The following is a 17458-nucleotide window of genomic DNA, read 5'->3' as shown; positions in this document are numbered from 1 at the left end:
GAAAAGCAAAACAAGTTTAAAACACATTTTAAATGAGGCTGCTCCAAGTTATTGAGGGCTATGTGTAGTTTGGTCTCAGGTAAATAAAAATACACTCTCCCCACAGAGTTGGTGATGTTTCTGTGGTAGTCTATGTCTTTGATATGAACAATGCGGTATGGAGCACTGGAACAGGCTGCCCAGGGAAATTGTGGAGTCTCCTTCTCTGGAGATATTCAAGACCCACCTGGACAAGGTCCTCTACAGCCTACTGTAGGTGACCCTGCTTCGGCAGGAGGGTTGGACTAGATGACCCACAGAGGTCCCTTCCAACCCCTACCATTCTGTGATCCTGTGATTCTGTGGATCATGTATCCACCAAAGCTTGACTGTGAGCCCCAACAAGATCACTCGCAGCAAGATGAGATTTATTTAGTTCTTCTGTTGTGGGAATGTTCTTGCAATACAAGAGTGAATAAAAAGTTTGTATGGTATAGGGTCCAAATCTGGAATGACGGCTGAATTTAGACAGCACCTGCCAGGTGAAGTGTGTGCTGTCATGAGTAAGTTTTTCTAATTGAGGAAATATCCGGATATAAGTCATCTTCTGTACGCTTTTATTAGTTCGATCATAGTGGCATTTTGTACATGGAATCAGTGGCAGAACGTGTGACTAGAGAGAAAGGCTGTTAATGGTTCCTGGAAATGGAGCTGGGTTCTGTACTTGGTGTTTGCAAGATCTCTTTGAAACAGGAAATATTACTGACAGGTCTCTTGGTCTAATTCAGTATGTGTGAGCATCTGTATGAGTCTTTGGTGGAGACAAACTTAAAATTTTAGCTTTACTGCACTAGCAACAGACAGACGGAAGACCTTTCCGATTCTCAGTGGCACAGGCTGGGAGCTGGCAGCACCTAGGTCACAGGTTGGGGTAGGGAAGAAGGTCCACCTCTCTGGAGCAATGTCCCAACAGCTCTCATCAGCTGCTACCTGCTGCCATAGCATACGGGGTTCTCAGTCTGCAATGTCTCACTTTGTTTCCCCCGTTGAAGTGTGAGGACTCTGCAGCAGCTGAGGTCCTGCTCTGCTGGAGGTCCTTTTTCAGTGGGACATGAGCTACCTGTAAGCTGTTGGGGCAGACAGGAACAGAGGACCAGCTCCTGTACTTCTGGGGTGTCCTGGGTGTTGCCGTGGGATTTGGAGTGGCACAGCTTTGTCGACAGCGGCAGGACGGGGTGTGAGAAGAGTTTAGGGAAAGGATTAAAATACAGCATGGGAGACCCTTTCTCCTTTGCTAAAGACAGAGCCACCTTACCAAATCCCAGCTAAGCACAAGTTTTCCCATTATTTGCAATTCAGTCTTCTCTTTCCTACTTCTGCCCCTGATCTTTGATACTGGATGTTTTAATCTTGCAAAAGAGACCTGTGGGTGATGTTTGCTGCAGGCTGTGCTGCCCTCCTTGGAGTTAATGTGTCTCCATGCAGGCGAACGGTATGGAAAGCATCTGTTTTCGGGGCTGGGGCCACACTGAGCAGAAATGATGCAGTCAAAACTACCTGAAAAGATCAGGTTGCCAACTCATTAGAGGGAATGCATCCTTGTAACTGTAAAATGAGCTTCCATATTCCCTCATTTCTAGCATCTAATTTGCTAGGTGGTTTCAACTATTAGCATACATTGAACTGTGTGGGCACTTGTGTGGCTCTTTCTTTGAGAAACAAAAACATTAACCCTCTAGTACACCACCTGTTTGCACTTCATTGTCAACTGTGAGGGGTTATTTTATTGGCTTCGTTGTTTCACTTTTCATTAACTTTTTTCTTTATTAACATGCAAGCTGCAATCCGATTTCTTTTTGCTAGAAATGGACTTTGTTTGTCATTAATACCATACTTCTGGCTGTATTTCTTTATTTAAAAGAAATAAAGGTTTTCCTTTATATCTAGTCTTTATATCTGCCTTTGGTCTGTGTCTGTCCTAGTGGCTTTCCAAATGTACTTGATTTAGCTTTTCAATATGTAATTAATGCCAAACAAGTTAATTGCTTTACAAGTGTCCAAAATTCCCTCGTTTCATTTCTATTCATTTATCAACCTTCATTATACAGCCACTGTTCCACATAAACACCAATGATTGTTAATGAATGCCTAATGTCGTATTCATTAGAAAATCAGGTTAATGGCTAGTAATGAATATCTGAGCTACTTGTTACTTTCAAGTGTGGTTTTTTTTCCTTGTTGATTACAGTACTTCTTTAATCTACAAAGAAATCCTACCTGTGTGTTAGGCCAACTGAAACACGATGAGGTCAAACCTTTGCAACAGCCCACAACCTTTCCCATATTGCAGGTGCTTTCTCTTTAGGTGGAATGCTAAAGATATTTGACAGACAACCTGTAACTGCTAGTTTATCCTCAGTTTGTCATTGAACTACTTAGGGGGACTACTCATGTTCTTAAAACCATTTTAGGCTAGTCAAGGTGACAAAGATAATCCTAGATGCCTCTCTACAGTCATAAGAGATTTGATTATGCAGGGTTAATATCTGTAGCTGGTACACACTGAGACATATAGTAATTCTAATGAATAGCATATTTCTCATTGTGGGACCGTGTGGAGCAAACTGTTTCTTTCCACTTGGTTTTGCAAGCCACCGAGGTTCAGGAGAGGTGAGCACTCAAATTGAAAGCAGTATTAAGTTTTATACTAACTAAACTTTGATGAGATAGTACTGTTTCACATGCTTCTGTATAACCACGTGGTGTTACAGATCAATGGGAATGAGCAGGTCTTGTGTAATTTACACCACAGATCCCCAGCTGCTGTATATTGTTCCACCCACCCCATGAGGAAGATCTGCCCTTATGAACTTCTAAAGCAGCACTGGAAGAATACATCTCTATGTGTCAAACTACTGCTTCGATAGCTGATGCAGTGTGGAGGTTTTCTAGGAAGTGATCTGCTTTAGGGGAGTTTTGAGCATGGAAATACAGTTCTGCACTGAATGTCAGATAGGACCTGAGACCTTCAGAAAATATGCTTTGGGAAAGACCTTATTTGAATCACAGGTAAAACTGTGTCCGGACTTTTTCTGTAGTTCGGATTTCACTTGAACTTATCCCAGAGCAGATATGAGACTCTGCCCTGACCAAATTGCTATCTAGCTGGCAACATTCTTTTGCTTCTAGCAGAGCTAACACATTTTAGCTTCTGTTCTCTGTAGCTGTTGTACACTATGTCAATTCATTAGCATGGTGAGCGAAGCAATTCTTAGAGGTTGGCTATGGTGAAATGTTTTAAAATGTTGTTTTTGACTTATGAGGGTTCAGTAATCCTGATCATACTTAGATTATTCAAATACAAGTGAGTATGTGCGTGCATGCATAGTGTCTTTTCACAGATATTTGGAGATAAGTAACGTTGAATAATATCTCTTGTCTTGCTTTATAAGGCTCTGCCTGCCAAAAAGATTTGCCTATTTGAAGTTACTTGTCCATAATAACCAGGAAATATTTCATATTTTGTTTTATGAAGTGTTGGCTCATCTTTGTTTGTTATCACTTCTGCCATGGTAACATGAAGGCCTGGAGATCCTAGGAGCATTTGAGCTGAAGCTATAGCTCTTCTGAGAGCTCAGGAAATAAAATATCTTGTATTGTTTGCATTGATTTTCATCAACAGCATTCCTGTATTGCCTTATTAGACCTTTAAGGGACTTCACACACATATTGAACAATAATGGTGATGAGCATGGTCCTACTGGACACCTCAAGCACAATGGCTCTTTACAGTTATAAAGAAATTACTCCTTATTGGTAACTAAACCTTGAAAGAACACATTTGCCCTAATTATAAAAGGTGTGTAGAAGAGTCCCCAGAGTGACAGTGGAGACTGCTGTTTGTCAGATATAGCAGATAATTTTTTTAAAAAAGAAACACAACACAGTTAAAACATAATTGACTGTTTATAATAGTCCTGTCGAACAAATTACAATGTGAAATAAGATGAGAGAATTTATGCAATGAAAGACAGTAAATTGTATTTATTACTTAATGACGGTATTTAAGTGGCAGCGCTGCATCAGAGGACATTATCTGCTCCCAGCTAGCGCTGGTAGTTTGGTAGTAACCACAGTCCAGGATTAGGGCCCTATATCAGCATAAGAACTAGGCATGTGTTAACATATGTTGTATGATCTCTGGCAGCAGCACTCAACAGTGCTTATGGTCAGAATGATTCCCAAGGGTATATCTCATATGACGAAAGTCGAATATGTACTGTGGGATTTTTCTGAATCATTTCTACTGACATCCCAGATTTTATCAACCCCCTCTCTGCCTGCTCTGAACTTTGCACGACTGAGCTTTAATGAATGCCCCAAAATGTGGGCATGTGCTGGGGTTGCTCATTAGGCAAAGACAGCTGAAATGGCAATATTGGAGATGCAATATTGGAAGGGCATTGTGGTATCTGCAGGCAAGTCTGCAGTCTTAACATCTAGTTGGACTAGATGACCCACAGAGGTCCCTTCCAACCCCTAACATTCTGTGATTCTGTGAAGTCTTTTGTAGGTGGCTTTAGGACACACGTATGATGAGTTCCTGGGTCTGGCCTAGAAAAGTGACCAAGTAATACTGACATAGGGCTTTAACCTACTATGGGAATAACAGTGAGTTAAGTCCCAGGTATCTGATTTTACATATTTGTGATTATTTTGAGAAGGTTAAGAGTGTCAGCCAATATGTGATGGAGAAATCTCATGCTTTGTCTTTCTATTGGACTTGGGGAGTGGGAATGGGCAACAGGCACAGAGTGAAGCACAGGAAGTTCCATCTGAACATGAACTCCTTTACTCTGAGGGAGAGAGTACTGGAACAGGCTGCCCAGCGGGGTGGTGGAGTCTCCTTATCTGGAGATATTTAAAACCTGCCTGGTCCTATGCAGCCTGCTCTAGGTGAACCTGCTGTGGCAGGGGGGGTTGGACTAGATGATCTCCAGAGGTCCCTTCCTACCCCTACGATTGTGTGATTCTGTTAAATTGCTGTTCAGGCAGTCTGGTTTTTAATGGTGTCTAGTCCTAGATGATTTAATTTCTAGTAAATTATTAGATGAGTATTTGATTTCAGAAACTGTTTACCGGTGTGACATGTACAGAGCTGAGAAGCCTACTGAGGAAATCAAATTATGACAGATCACCCTGCCATACTGCAAACCTGTATGAGGCGAGACTAAAATACGAGCTAAAATTTCTGTTTTGCCACCTGAGAATCTCCTTAGATCTGTTATACATTTGAATATCTTTCTGAAATCTCTTTTAGAAGTGATGTGCTCAGGCTGCAGAAACAGAATAAATAAAACCTCGACTCCTTTTTAAATACATTACAGGCTGTCTATTATTACACAGCCCATGTGAGCAGAGTGTCACGGGATGGAGATGGTTATCTCTGCACCATATGTGGAATCTCACCACCAGTGTGCTGATTTCAGTGGTTTTTCGTGTGCTCTGCTCTACTGGCACCAGTCTTCCATTCCCAGAGGGTTGTTTGGTTCCTCAGTGCTCGTCACTGATGACCATCCTGCACACCAATAGGAATGGCTTGTATCTTTGACCCTGTCATTCTGCTGCAAGGAGGAGAAAGACTCCCAGCAGCAAAATGCGTAACCTGCAGACTGTAGACATCAGACAAACTTGGTAACTCAGTGTCATGGCTGACCACTGGGGAAGGGTTGGTGTGGGTAGGTAAGGATGAGATACCAGGGCACCTAGAAGTTCTGGGCTGAGGGACAGAGCTTGGTACGCAGCACGGGGAGCTCATGGAATAGCACTGCTCATCTCTGCCAGACTTGCCAGACCTACAAGCAAATATCCAATGGCAAACACCATCCTAGACCTCCCTTTTCCAACCCTAAAGTTAACTAACCTTTAACTCTTTTTAGTAAGTGCTGTTGCCACATCAGCGGTATACAGCACATCCAAAACTTCCACCATAACTGTGGGAAATGTTTTTGCTTATTTTTTGTGTATACTTCATTGCTCTTGTAGTTTTTAGGAATTTCTGTTTTGCTTAGGCTTTGAGCTAGTATTCTCATGCTGTTGGATAGCTCTTGATCTTCTGAATGATTAAATAACCCCTTTTCCACACACAAGGATTGTAAAGAAACACGAAACAACAACAAATAAAACCTCGCTTGGTGTAATCTTTAGTCCTATTTCTAGTGCTATCACCTTTTGCATTTAATGTACTATTCAGATGACTGTGAAGAATATTTTAGGAATACATAGATGTTGAAACATTGACTTTATTATTCATCTGCTGTGTAAGAATCAAAATCAGCTTTATAGGTGCAATTTTCTCTTCACTAGGGGTACAAAGCACAAAAATTACAAGAATAATTTCATCTTTCTCTTTCAAATAAAAATAAATAGATGAGTTCATCAAGGAAATTGCTGACCTGTTATATTTTTTCTTTCATTTGCTAATGATCCCCTTTTTCAGTGAATGAAGCTTGAGCCTGATGATTTTTCCTGCAATGTGTACATGTGTATCTGGTAAATTAATGTCAGTGTGCTGAGGAAGATGGTAGCCATAGGCCAGGGCTTTTTGTTGCCATGGATCCATTGCAGACCTCTCTGATTGTAGCTTGTTAGGGCTTTGTTTAAACAAGTAGGAACTGGGGAAAAAAAAGGTTTTCAGCTCTTTCTGTCATTTACATTTTAACTGTTCTAATTGTCCTAATTTCCTCCCTATTTACGAGAATGGTTAGGGGAGTAAGCCTTCAGTGGTGACCACTACACTCTTCAAACTCAGGCCACACACTCTGTCCGCGTTTTTCCCTGTGCTATTCTGGCATGGAAAGGATTAAGCCTGCCTCAGTCTGCCTACGGGAGACCGCATTCTGTGCCTTAGATACATGCATACTCATCACCTATAAAGTGTTTTCGGAGAACTGACAGAGCTGATTTGAGCATTAATTTTAGAAAATATTGCTCAATTCCACCACGTTCTCCGACTTGGTGAGCTGTGACACTTGCTTGAACTCACCTAAGTATTTTAAATAGCGAAATACACCCTGTAATATTTTCCGTTGCTGTTTGCATTCAGACTAGGTTTGTGCTGAACACGGGTTACTGTGCATGAAAGCCAGTGACCCACTCTGGCCGCGGCAGAGGGTACCAGCCGGTGCTGCAGCCGCTGTTATTATGCCAGTGTGGGCGACAGTCACGGTGACAAAAAGTCATGGGCATCTGGTGTTGTACAGGCATTTCTGGGCAGTGATAAAAATGTCTGGGTCTGAACGTGTGCCCCAGCATGAACTTCCCTTGGGGAAGGGAATATGTGAAATTCTGCAAGGGTCTGAAGAATTAGAATTTTGGTACATATTCTCCTATTGGTCTGAACTCCATCTATACATCCAGTTTACTGTTACTTTAAAATCCTTTTTCACTCATCACGTGGGTGTATTTGCTTTAATACGGGTGAATCCAGTTTATGCTTCTACATTTGAAAGCAGTGTTTTACTCTGAGGATGAATATTGTGACCTTGCTGTGGCTAGAGATGTTTGAGGTTGCTACACTTAGAAGTAATATTTAGTAATGGTACCAAGATTAGGTTACTAATTTAATAAATGTTATCTACTGGCTATGCATAATGGCATAATTAATAACAGTGCTAATAATAAAAGCCATTTTGTTGGCTATTTTCTATTTATTCAAGCCTGTGTAAGCTGGAAAGCGGGACCCAATCTCTTTCTCCTTTCTTTTGTTCAGCTGTAACATGCAGCTCACTCAGTGATAGCACCTAACCTTTTAAAGATTGTGTGTAACCCAAAAGACTCAGGCTGGCCACAGAAAGTGGTCCAACAAAGTGCTTCAGTGCTGTAGAGGGAGGAGGCAGGGTTAGGGCTACAGTTACCCCATTTTCTTCCTCTTGGCTCGTGACGGTCCCAAACCATAGTCACCTTCTGCAAGTCCTCAGCCCTGAGGTTTTTAGGGTATAACAATACTAAAAAAAAAAAAAAAAAAGAGCAAAGCTGGTGGAGACACTGATAAAACATGAAATAAATGGTATTGCTACGCCGTCTTTTGCAAAAGTCACAGTTAACGTTACCTGCCATGGTGCTGAGGCAGTAGCTGTTCCTTGCCTCTTGGCGTAGATCTTCCTTCAGCTTTGCCACAGACCTTTCTCCATGCCTGTGTTGTTTAGTTAGGCTCTGAGGGTTTTGGTACAGGATCTGTCACTTGTTTGCTGTGCCACATCGCGCCTTGTAGCTCTTGGTTCTTCCTGGCCCACAAGCTGTACAGTTACAAAAATCGCAGTCACAAAGATGACAATCTGTCTGAGAGGGAGAGGAAAGGAGATGGACTGATAAAATTTAGCCTAAGGAGTTAGCTAGTCAATATTTGCCTATATAAATTCAAATAGCTGTTTCGGTGGGCTCACGCTTTTATTTGGCTAACCTGTGGAAGATTCTCTGCTTGCCTTTCTGTCACCATACATTTTTTCCCTCTGTGGTACAAGTAACCCAAGTGTTTGTGGCAACTTCTTCACATTGCATTTTCCTCTGCTATAAATGGCTCTGAAAGCAAGTCGCATTGGTTTTCTCTTCTCTTCCAGCTGTCGGGGCATGCAAAAGTAAAAGTCCACAGTCTTATAGCCTTGAGGTGTGCAATGTGCTGCTAGTCAGCAGCGGGTGTGTGCAGAGGTCTGCAGGGCTACCCTGATAATTGTAGTCCTGGGTCTCTGACAGCACCCAGAACAGAATAATTTCTCCCTGGTCGAGGTATGCAGGAGCTCGCACGCTCTCAGTGCATTTCTCAGCGCAGCAGCAGCTCGGGAACGTCACTCTGGCTGACTGCAGAGCTGTGGGGAGGCTGCTGGTCACTGATGGGCAAAACCTGCAGGTTTTGGTGCAAATTCTGACCTTGGGAAGTGAAGAGGGGAGGCAGGCGGTGCTGGTGCGCCTATGGCCATATAGATATACTGGTAATACCCTCTAGTGGAGACACGAGGTCTGCCAGTGAAAGGAGGGAGTTTGCCAGCAAATTTAGCAGCCACCTTGAACAGCCTCAGGACAACTTTATCAAATAACTGCGTGGCTGCTCTCTGTTTATGTGTAGGAAATATTTTACTAGTAGATTTGTGCTAGTTAAAGGATGTGATTTATTTCTGAGATTCCTAGTTGCTGCTGTTAGGCAGACAGAGCTGTGTAGTGCAGACCAGTCTTTTCCTACGTCATTCTTAGTGTTATACGTTTACATAAGGCTAAAGCACTGTATTTCTAATTAAGTAATTTACACTCCGTATTGTATAACTACACAATAGAGAGGCTGTTAGCACTTTTTTTTTTTTACTTATGTTTTCCTGATGACTGCAGGTAGCAAAGGTGAGAATTTTCTGTGTGCTATTTCTAACTGTTATTACTCCTCCGCTTCTCGGCAAACTCCATGGGAACACTGAAATTTCTGCTGGTGAAATAGAAAGACAAGTATGGGAATTCAGCTGAATAAATAAGTAAATAACTGAACACCATCAAAACTTTCTTTTTTTTCTCCAAGTCATTTGCATGTGGAAAGTTGCATGGTATTTTGTCAAGATTTATAGTAATGTTATACTGGGATGGTTGGATATATTTCGGTAATTACTAGTCTGGCATATCTTTTACTTCTGTTCTAAACCACACTGATTTTAGTAGGAACAGAATTAAGACATGTTGCTCTTCTGTGGTGTCTCTCTTTTGTTACAAGATAGTATCGGTGTTGCGGAGGAGCCTCAAGAAAGGGCCAGTATGCATGAACCAAAAAGTCTCTAGTCTCTGCCTTGAATAATTCATCACTTAAGTAAAGACTATTACTTCAAATTGGAATACATTACATTGGAGGAAGAAAATACGTTGGAGATGTATGCTATTTTGCTGCTTGGGCAATTTTACAAGTTACGTTTCAGTCACAAAAGCTATGTGAGAAATTGTTTATTTACTAATACAAAAGACATAATTTTGAGATTATTTTACAAGATTTTTATCGTTATTGCAGATAGTGAAGCATTTGAACATAAAATATCTCAATGATTGCATTATTTAAAAAAAGGAAATCAAACTCTTGAGGGTATTGCAGAAGCAAAAATAATAGGAAAAGAGCAATGCTGATCCTTTAGTATCAATACTTAATATGTCAATACTTATACAGTAGTTAGCCTTTGAATTTGACTACCCAATTAAGTGAGAAAAGTTTCAATTACTTCAGATTTTGGATAGTTTTTGTATGCAAAGACCAACCTTTACTTCTGCTTGTATCATTTTGTTTTGCATGCAACAGGGAAGGATATAAAGTACGACCTGGCTCTCCACACCCTAAGACAGTTCAGTAGTCTAGAAGTTTGATCTCCAGGGTGAAAGTATCCAGGATTCAGCTGGGGCCCAGGGTAATTTTGCTGACTTCTGAGGAATGGCTCTAGATTTATACCTCTTTAGATACCAAAATTAATAGGACTGTTGTGTTGCCTGCTTAAATTCCTGTGGGCTCATCTTTTTAAATTGCTTCCTATGGTTTTAGTCAAGCTCAGATAGGGTGGCATTTAAAGAAAATGCTTAGTGTTGGATTAATGCTGCTTCCTTTGAAATTAAGTGGAAGTTTTGAAAAACCCACCAGTGCTGTGTGGTTGCTGAAGCCAACGTGATTAATTATGCACAAGTGTGCTGGCACACTGGGTACGGCATCTTAAATTGGTGTGAATGCAACATAAAACCGGGAGCCAAGGGTGCTTTCTGAGCAGAGAAGCAGCCATGTTGGGTTGAGATGTATTGACTAAGACACGGAGCTGAATGACGCAATGGCACGTTGCTGGAGCGGCGCTGGAGTGGCAAGCTCATGGATGGCTGCTTTCCTCTCTGTGGAAAGATTTTCTTCAAGGGAAAATTGCACCTCTAAAGATAAAATGATACGAAATTGCAGTTTAGGATTGTGTGAGGCTATTACATATTATATAGTGTGAGGTGGATAGATGGCGGGGAACAAGAGGCGCAGTGGCAGAATTGCGTAATCTTCCCTCCAGGTATAAGCAACTGAAATTCACCTACCAGGCAGGTCCTCTGAGGCACTCCCATTCGTGATTTGTGGTCTGGAGGTAATTATTTCGGCTGTGATCTGAAAGGCAGCCGGCCTGCAAGCTGCCGGCCTGCTAGCGGTCCACACGTTTTTACTACAGATTTCTGGAGTCTGGTTTTGTGCTATTTCTATGAAGAACTATAGAACAAACCTCAGATTCTTGAAATTGCAGGGTGCTGGCAAATAGCAGTAAAACATTTCTCTATTTTTCATTTACCATCTTGAAAGGGACTCCTTTTCCCCTAAAACTATACAACTTGTCAAGATCAGACAAAGTATGAAGAAATTAATCTGTGATGGTATTTTATTTTTTTTAAAAACGCTGGTAGAAAATTAAATGGTTAGTAGAAAAGGAAGGGCAATTCGGCTTTTACTGGAGCAGCTATGTCGTTTGCACTGAGTCCCTTTGTCCCTGGACAGAGCAGTTGTGGCCATGAGTTAAACGGATGGGGGGGACACGCGGGACTGCCCCTCTCCTTCGGGTAGTGCATCGTCCTGTCTCCCTAGCCCGCTCTGGAGAGGTGCTGGGGCTGGCCCGTGGCTGCTGCCTCAGGGAGCTCACACGGCAGCACCGAGCGTGGGAGGGCAGTGGCAGGAGGCAGGGACACAAGGGAGGCAGCACTTATCACATCGCAGTTACTGTAGGAAATATTGTGAAACTAACTGCAATACATGATTCGGACCAAGACAGAAAAATAGCCCCAAATCCCCCTTTTTGTATGTAAAGTCGTAAAGGAGTAGTAAACCGTGTTTTATACGATGCCAGCTGTAGAGAGAAAAATGCAATGAGTTCTCATGGTGTTTTTCTTTCTCTGTATACAAAGGTATGTTTTCTCTCACAAGAATGGTCTAAATATCCCATTAATGCCTTATGTGTAATATTAGCAAAACCCCTTTCAAGATAGATTACTGTATTTTGATTCGTTTCTCATCAGCATGTATAATTATCGTTTAACAATGTTATGAAGGACTGATGAAGGGAAGCAGGTGTTTAAACATGCGGTACCAGTAGTTTGACACAGCATTTAATTGTCTTTATTTGCACTTTTAAAAGACATCTATTCAAGGAGGGAAAACAATGAGGCACTACATAGTCATGAGTGTTTGCAAGAGAAAGAAAAAAGATGTTTAGTTAATTTTTGGAGCAAGTATTTTTTAATTAATAAGAGCGAGCTTTTTAATGGCAGCATATATGAAGAGAGTAAAGCTAATCAAGTATGTTATGGTTTTAGATAGTGAGAAATTGATATCCTTGGATGGGCTTTACACCCATAAAATCTTTCTGGGTATCAGAAAGGAATAAGTACAGCTTGGTGCTGAAAAGCCAGGTACGATTTTGAAGTCTGCACACAGGAGGGTGCCACTGCCAGGAGGTGGCTACCAGGGCCAAGAGGAGGGTCAGCGTGGCCCCACGGGTGGTGCTCACCCTCCCTGTCCCTCACTGGGCTTAGCTGTGTCCGTTACCTCTCAGGGGCTCAGCATCCCTGCTGGAGAACTCTGGAGGGAAAGAGCCACCTCTCCAGAGCTTTATGTGTCGGAAGTTGAGATCTTCAGGACCAAAGAGTACTGTGAACTTCTGCCCAACTGCCTCCCTGAATGAGAAAACTCCTATTTACCTCCAAGTAATGCTTTCTGGGAAGAGGTATTTGAAAACCTCGATGGCTATGAGCTAAGCTTTACCAGTAGCAGTGGTGTCCCTGGTCGTTGAATTTTGTCTTCTCATAATTATTGTTATTTAGCTACCAAGTTTTAATTCACATAGGTTAATAGAGCCTTTAAAAAACTCTGTTTGGTTTTAAAAGATGTGCTTTTCTTTCTCTCAGCGGATTTTTCTCTAGTGTCCAAAATAAGACAAAATGAACTGTTTTGCCTTCTGAGGCAGCAGTTTTTGGATGGAGGTCTATCAGGCACTTGCACAGTGAGAGTAGCCTGTTTGAAACAGTTCTGAAATGCAGCAAGGCCAGCGCTGAGCTTCATTTGAACAGCGATGTAGCACACCTGGCTATTTTCTACTACGTCTGTGACTATCAGGACAACTGTATTTAGGTTTCTGCTCTGTTGTGTTCTGCAAGACCAGTTTGAACAGTCTGAGTCAGGCTGGGTGAGTACAGTGTTAATGCTGCAGCTGGACGGTTCTTCCAGTGGAGGCTTTCCTGCCTGCTGATGGAGGAGAGGTCGGTACCTCCGGAGAGAGGACAGTTCAGCTGCGGCTCCCAGTCCTGTGGCTACTATGGTGACTTCCTGCATATTTATCACTCTCCAGCTAACACTCACCTGGTCCTATGGTGCTTTGCTTGCTCTGTTTCCAAAGAACCATTCTTTGTGTGAAAGAAACGTATGGTTACAAACCCAGTAATTGCTCTTCTGAGAGGCAAAAGGATTTTTGCGTTAGCAATTGTGCTATTGCTGTTGTGACTTGCTTTAAAGCTGCCAAATCTATCCCCTGCCTTATGGTGAAAGTCATTATAAGTGATTCTAATGATCCCTGTCAGCCATAAAACACACACACAAAAAATAAACAGAAGATGATGTTTCATGATTACACCTGCGTTTCTCTTTGCCTAATAATTTTGTTTTCCCTGCACGATATTCTATTATTCATGAAAACGGTGTCTGTAGCAAATGACTTACTTTATGGGCAAACTTAGTATTTCTTTTTCTCTGTTTACTTTGTCTCCTAATTGCTGTTACATGTCATTAACAGGGAGGCTAGACTTCTTGCATCTGCTGGGCCAAATAAGCTGAATTTTTCTTCCATTTCTCATTGATCACCATGTTCAAATTAGTTCTCAGCATGCTTGACAGGTATAGAAATCTTCCATCTTGCTTGTGCTTTGCTTTCATTAGGCAAATTTATTTATTATTTCAAGAATAATGCTTATGGTGAACAGAGTTGCAACTCTGAGCAGGTGTAACTGTATATACTGCATCAGGCCCTGGGCAGAGCCAGTTCAGAGACCCTGTGTCAGCTCTGCTCGTCCGCCTTAGTGACGCATCTCTCCTACCATTTAGCATGAGATACAACCTGAACAAGGTGTTACCCTGCTCAGCAATCAGTCCCTTCCACTTTCCATGAGTTCAGTGCAAATCCGCTAAGGATGAGGCCACAAGGTTGTAGTTTTCTTTGGGACAGGGTCTCCCCCTGGTCTGCCCCTGCGAGAAGTAAGAGGAAGTAAACAGAACAGTGTAGGCTATTTGTGTTTTCTAAATGTTCTTTAGCTGCTATGTACTTTTCCTTCTTAACATGGGTGTCAAATGTATTTATTGTGGAACTTCTCCGCACATGTGGTTGGCTTGCTTTTCATCTCTGGTGTCCATCATGCCCAGCCAAGCCTTTCAGCTACTGTAAAGCACTATACAGAATTTGCATGTGGAGGTGGCTGTGTAAATGCCAACTCTTTTAAAGGCTGTATTTGAGTTAAGGAAAGGGTTTGGGGATAAATGCAGGTGGTCAGCACTGCCTTTGTCCGAGGGACCTACCCCTTGGCTTGCCAGGTGGCTGGTGCGTGGGGCTTGGCAGATCTGTGCTCACATCTTGCTGAATTGCCTGCTGCTTTTCATGGCAATTTGAAGACTTCAAGAGCGTGTTCCTACAGACCTCAGCATTGGTAGCTGGCCTGTTATTTCCCAGCGGGGTAAGTAGGGCCTTGCTGCTGCTTGGGTGCAGAGATCACCCCTGAAGCTCCTGGGGCTCATGCCCAGGAGGTGCTCAGCAGAGGGGTGTTTCGGGGGAGCAGCTGCTGCACTTTTGAGTGTGAAAGTCTGGTCCCTGCTCTGAATCCTCTGCCAGAGGAGTTCAGCTCCTTCCTTCAGATGGCATCAGCTGCTTTGTATGAAGAGAAGAAATCAGGGCACAGAGTGCATTTGAATAAGTATTGTGTTAGTGATGTGATACCCAGAAAAGCACCAGTTTTTTGATGAAATATTACCATTTTGTCAGAGGGCTCCCACGCTTAGAAGTTAACCAGGCTGACTTCAGTGGGAGCGGAGGGCTTTGGGCACCCTGCGGACACTCAGCCCAAACAGCAGATCCTGCAGCGATGGGCTTGGTGTCATTTTAATATGGCTTTTGTGTCTTTGTAAAAAAATGTAACTTCTGGTGTTAGTTGCATGAGAGATGACGTTTAACTTTTTGGCCTTTAAGAAATTATAGTTTGACATTAAGTTTAACTTTCCTGGCTAATGAAATTATCATGGTGGAACAGCCCAAGTAAATAATAAATACAATAACTCTTCTTTGCCTGTTGTGTGCTTTTACTATTCATAATTTTTAGGACCACAGATATTAGATACACTTACGTAAGACTTAACGAACAGTAATTATCTTTTGGCTAAAGAAAAAGCCCAAACAAATGCTAAGCTGCATTATCGCTTGGCTTCTGACATGAGCTGATAATCAGATTTTCTTGCTTAAATCCATGGTGCTTGAACAATGCTACCCACTGTCTGTCCGTCCCGATATTACCCTTAATTAGAAAGAACAGAAACACAAATCTGAATTATTTCAAAATCTGGTTTCCATGGTCAGTGGTTGGAAGGGCTTAACTTTATTACAAATAAACCTGGCTTTATTTACTAATGAAATCTGAAATGCTAGACCTCTATTAGTAGATAGTCTAATAGTATGGTGTTTACATGCTGAAAAATCTTATGTGGGTAAAGTATTTTGTAATAAATCATTAAGTAATTAAATTATGATTCTTTTATCCAATTAATAAAGCAGAAAAGGAGGCCCGTAGGAAGCACTATGCCATAATTTAGGGCAAGCGGTGACACATTGTTCTCCAGCCTTGCTCTTTGTATGCAAGACTTTTTTTTTAAGATGCATTTAATGAATGTCTGTTTCTGTCTTTCCATACATTTGAAATTTTGGTTTGTCTTTTTTCCTAATCCCTTGTATTTACTGGCTCCTTGTTTCTGAACACTTGACACAGTAAAAACTTTTTTTATTTTTTACATATATAGCTGGGGAAATAATTGTATTTGGTTCTTTTTGTTTCTTTAGAGGATTGGAAGCCCTCTTTTCACCACCAAATACAACCTTTAAATTTGCAGCAATAACTTTTATTCTCTGTAAAACACCAGAAAGTTTATTTTATACTACCTGGTCTCTCTTACTCCCTTCCGATACGATTGCAAATCTGCTTCCATAGTTACTGTTGTGGTAAAATGTAACTTCAGCAAAATGTAACTTTAAATCTACCACAAATCCAGAAGGGTAAGAGTACATAACTAATTTCTTTACTGCATGCATTTTGTTTCATAGCATATATATATATATATATAGCACTTGTTTGTATCTATGCTGGTACGTTAACCTTTTATCAGTAGCTGGAGTTTTCTGCAGCATTTTGAAGTTATCTCCTTTTTCTAGTAAAATACTGTACATCTTTAATAGATATTTTGTGCAAAATAAATAGTTATTTAAGAGAAAAGCCAGGAAGAAAACCGCAGTGTTCTTGGCAAGCCAACAATTGAAAAGTACAGGTGCTAGGAGTGGGTATAGGCCTAAAGCAAATAGTTATGTTGTTTTTTTTTTTTTTAATCAAAAGAAAGTAGCTTTCATTCTGAGAAATTTATTTCTTTTAAATATTTGCAATCCAAAACCGATAGCACATAATGCCACTTTTCTTTCTTCCTTGACAAAGAGGACAACTTGTGGTAACAAGCAGATGCTTGAGTGGGCTGTGTGGCATGAGGTGTACCATCAGCCAAGAAAATAAATATTTACTGTTCTAGTATCTTTGTGGTGTGGGAGTTTGCCTTGTTTAAAAAGAGGATTGTGTATAATATATAAGGCTTTGCTTTTAGTTAATCAAAAGAGGGGTATTATTGAAAAGGGCACATTCTCCACAATGAGTCACACTTAACCCTCCATGTCCTATAGTCCTGGTCTGTTCATTTATTATGCAAAAAAAATCAAACCAAAATCAGCTGAATGGTTAGATCGGAGAGGTTCTTGCAGTCCTCTTCTTTGAAAGTATTTGTTGCGACATAATAAATATGCTTAATAACAATGGTAAAAAAGGTACTTGTTCACTATGAGAGAAGGTGAGTCCGCAGCTGCCAGCACAGACCCCCGGACCACTGCCTCGTCACGGTTTGCGAGAGTGCAGTTCTCCTGGTTGTGATTGCAGCAAGGGCCAGCGGAGGATGCGTCAAACCTGCGGTACGGAAAAGGGCTGAAATACAGCTCTATGCACTACCTGGGGAAATAAACTTTTGCCCTGGAGGAAACATTTGTAATGAATAACACAATTAAGAAATCTCAGAAACAGTTTTCCAGTAATAATGGTTTACTTTTCGAGATTACATTTTACTGGAAAGACTCAGATCTCTGTATTGTATCGATTTTTTCCCCCTGCTCTTTTC

Source organism: Opisthocomus hoazin, chromosome 8, assembly GCF_030867145.1.
Source record: "Opisthocomus hoazin isolate bOpiHoa1 chromosome 8, bOpiHoa1.hap1, whole genome shotgun sequence".
NCBI classification, from domain to species: Eukaryota; Metazoa; Chordata; class Aves; order Opisthocomiformes; family Opisthocomidae; genus Opisthocomus; species Opisthocomus hoazin.
The sequence above is the reverse complement of the archived record's forward strand: the minus strand, read 5'-3'. Positions refer to the sequence as shown.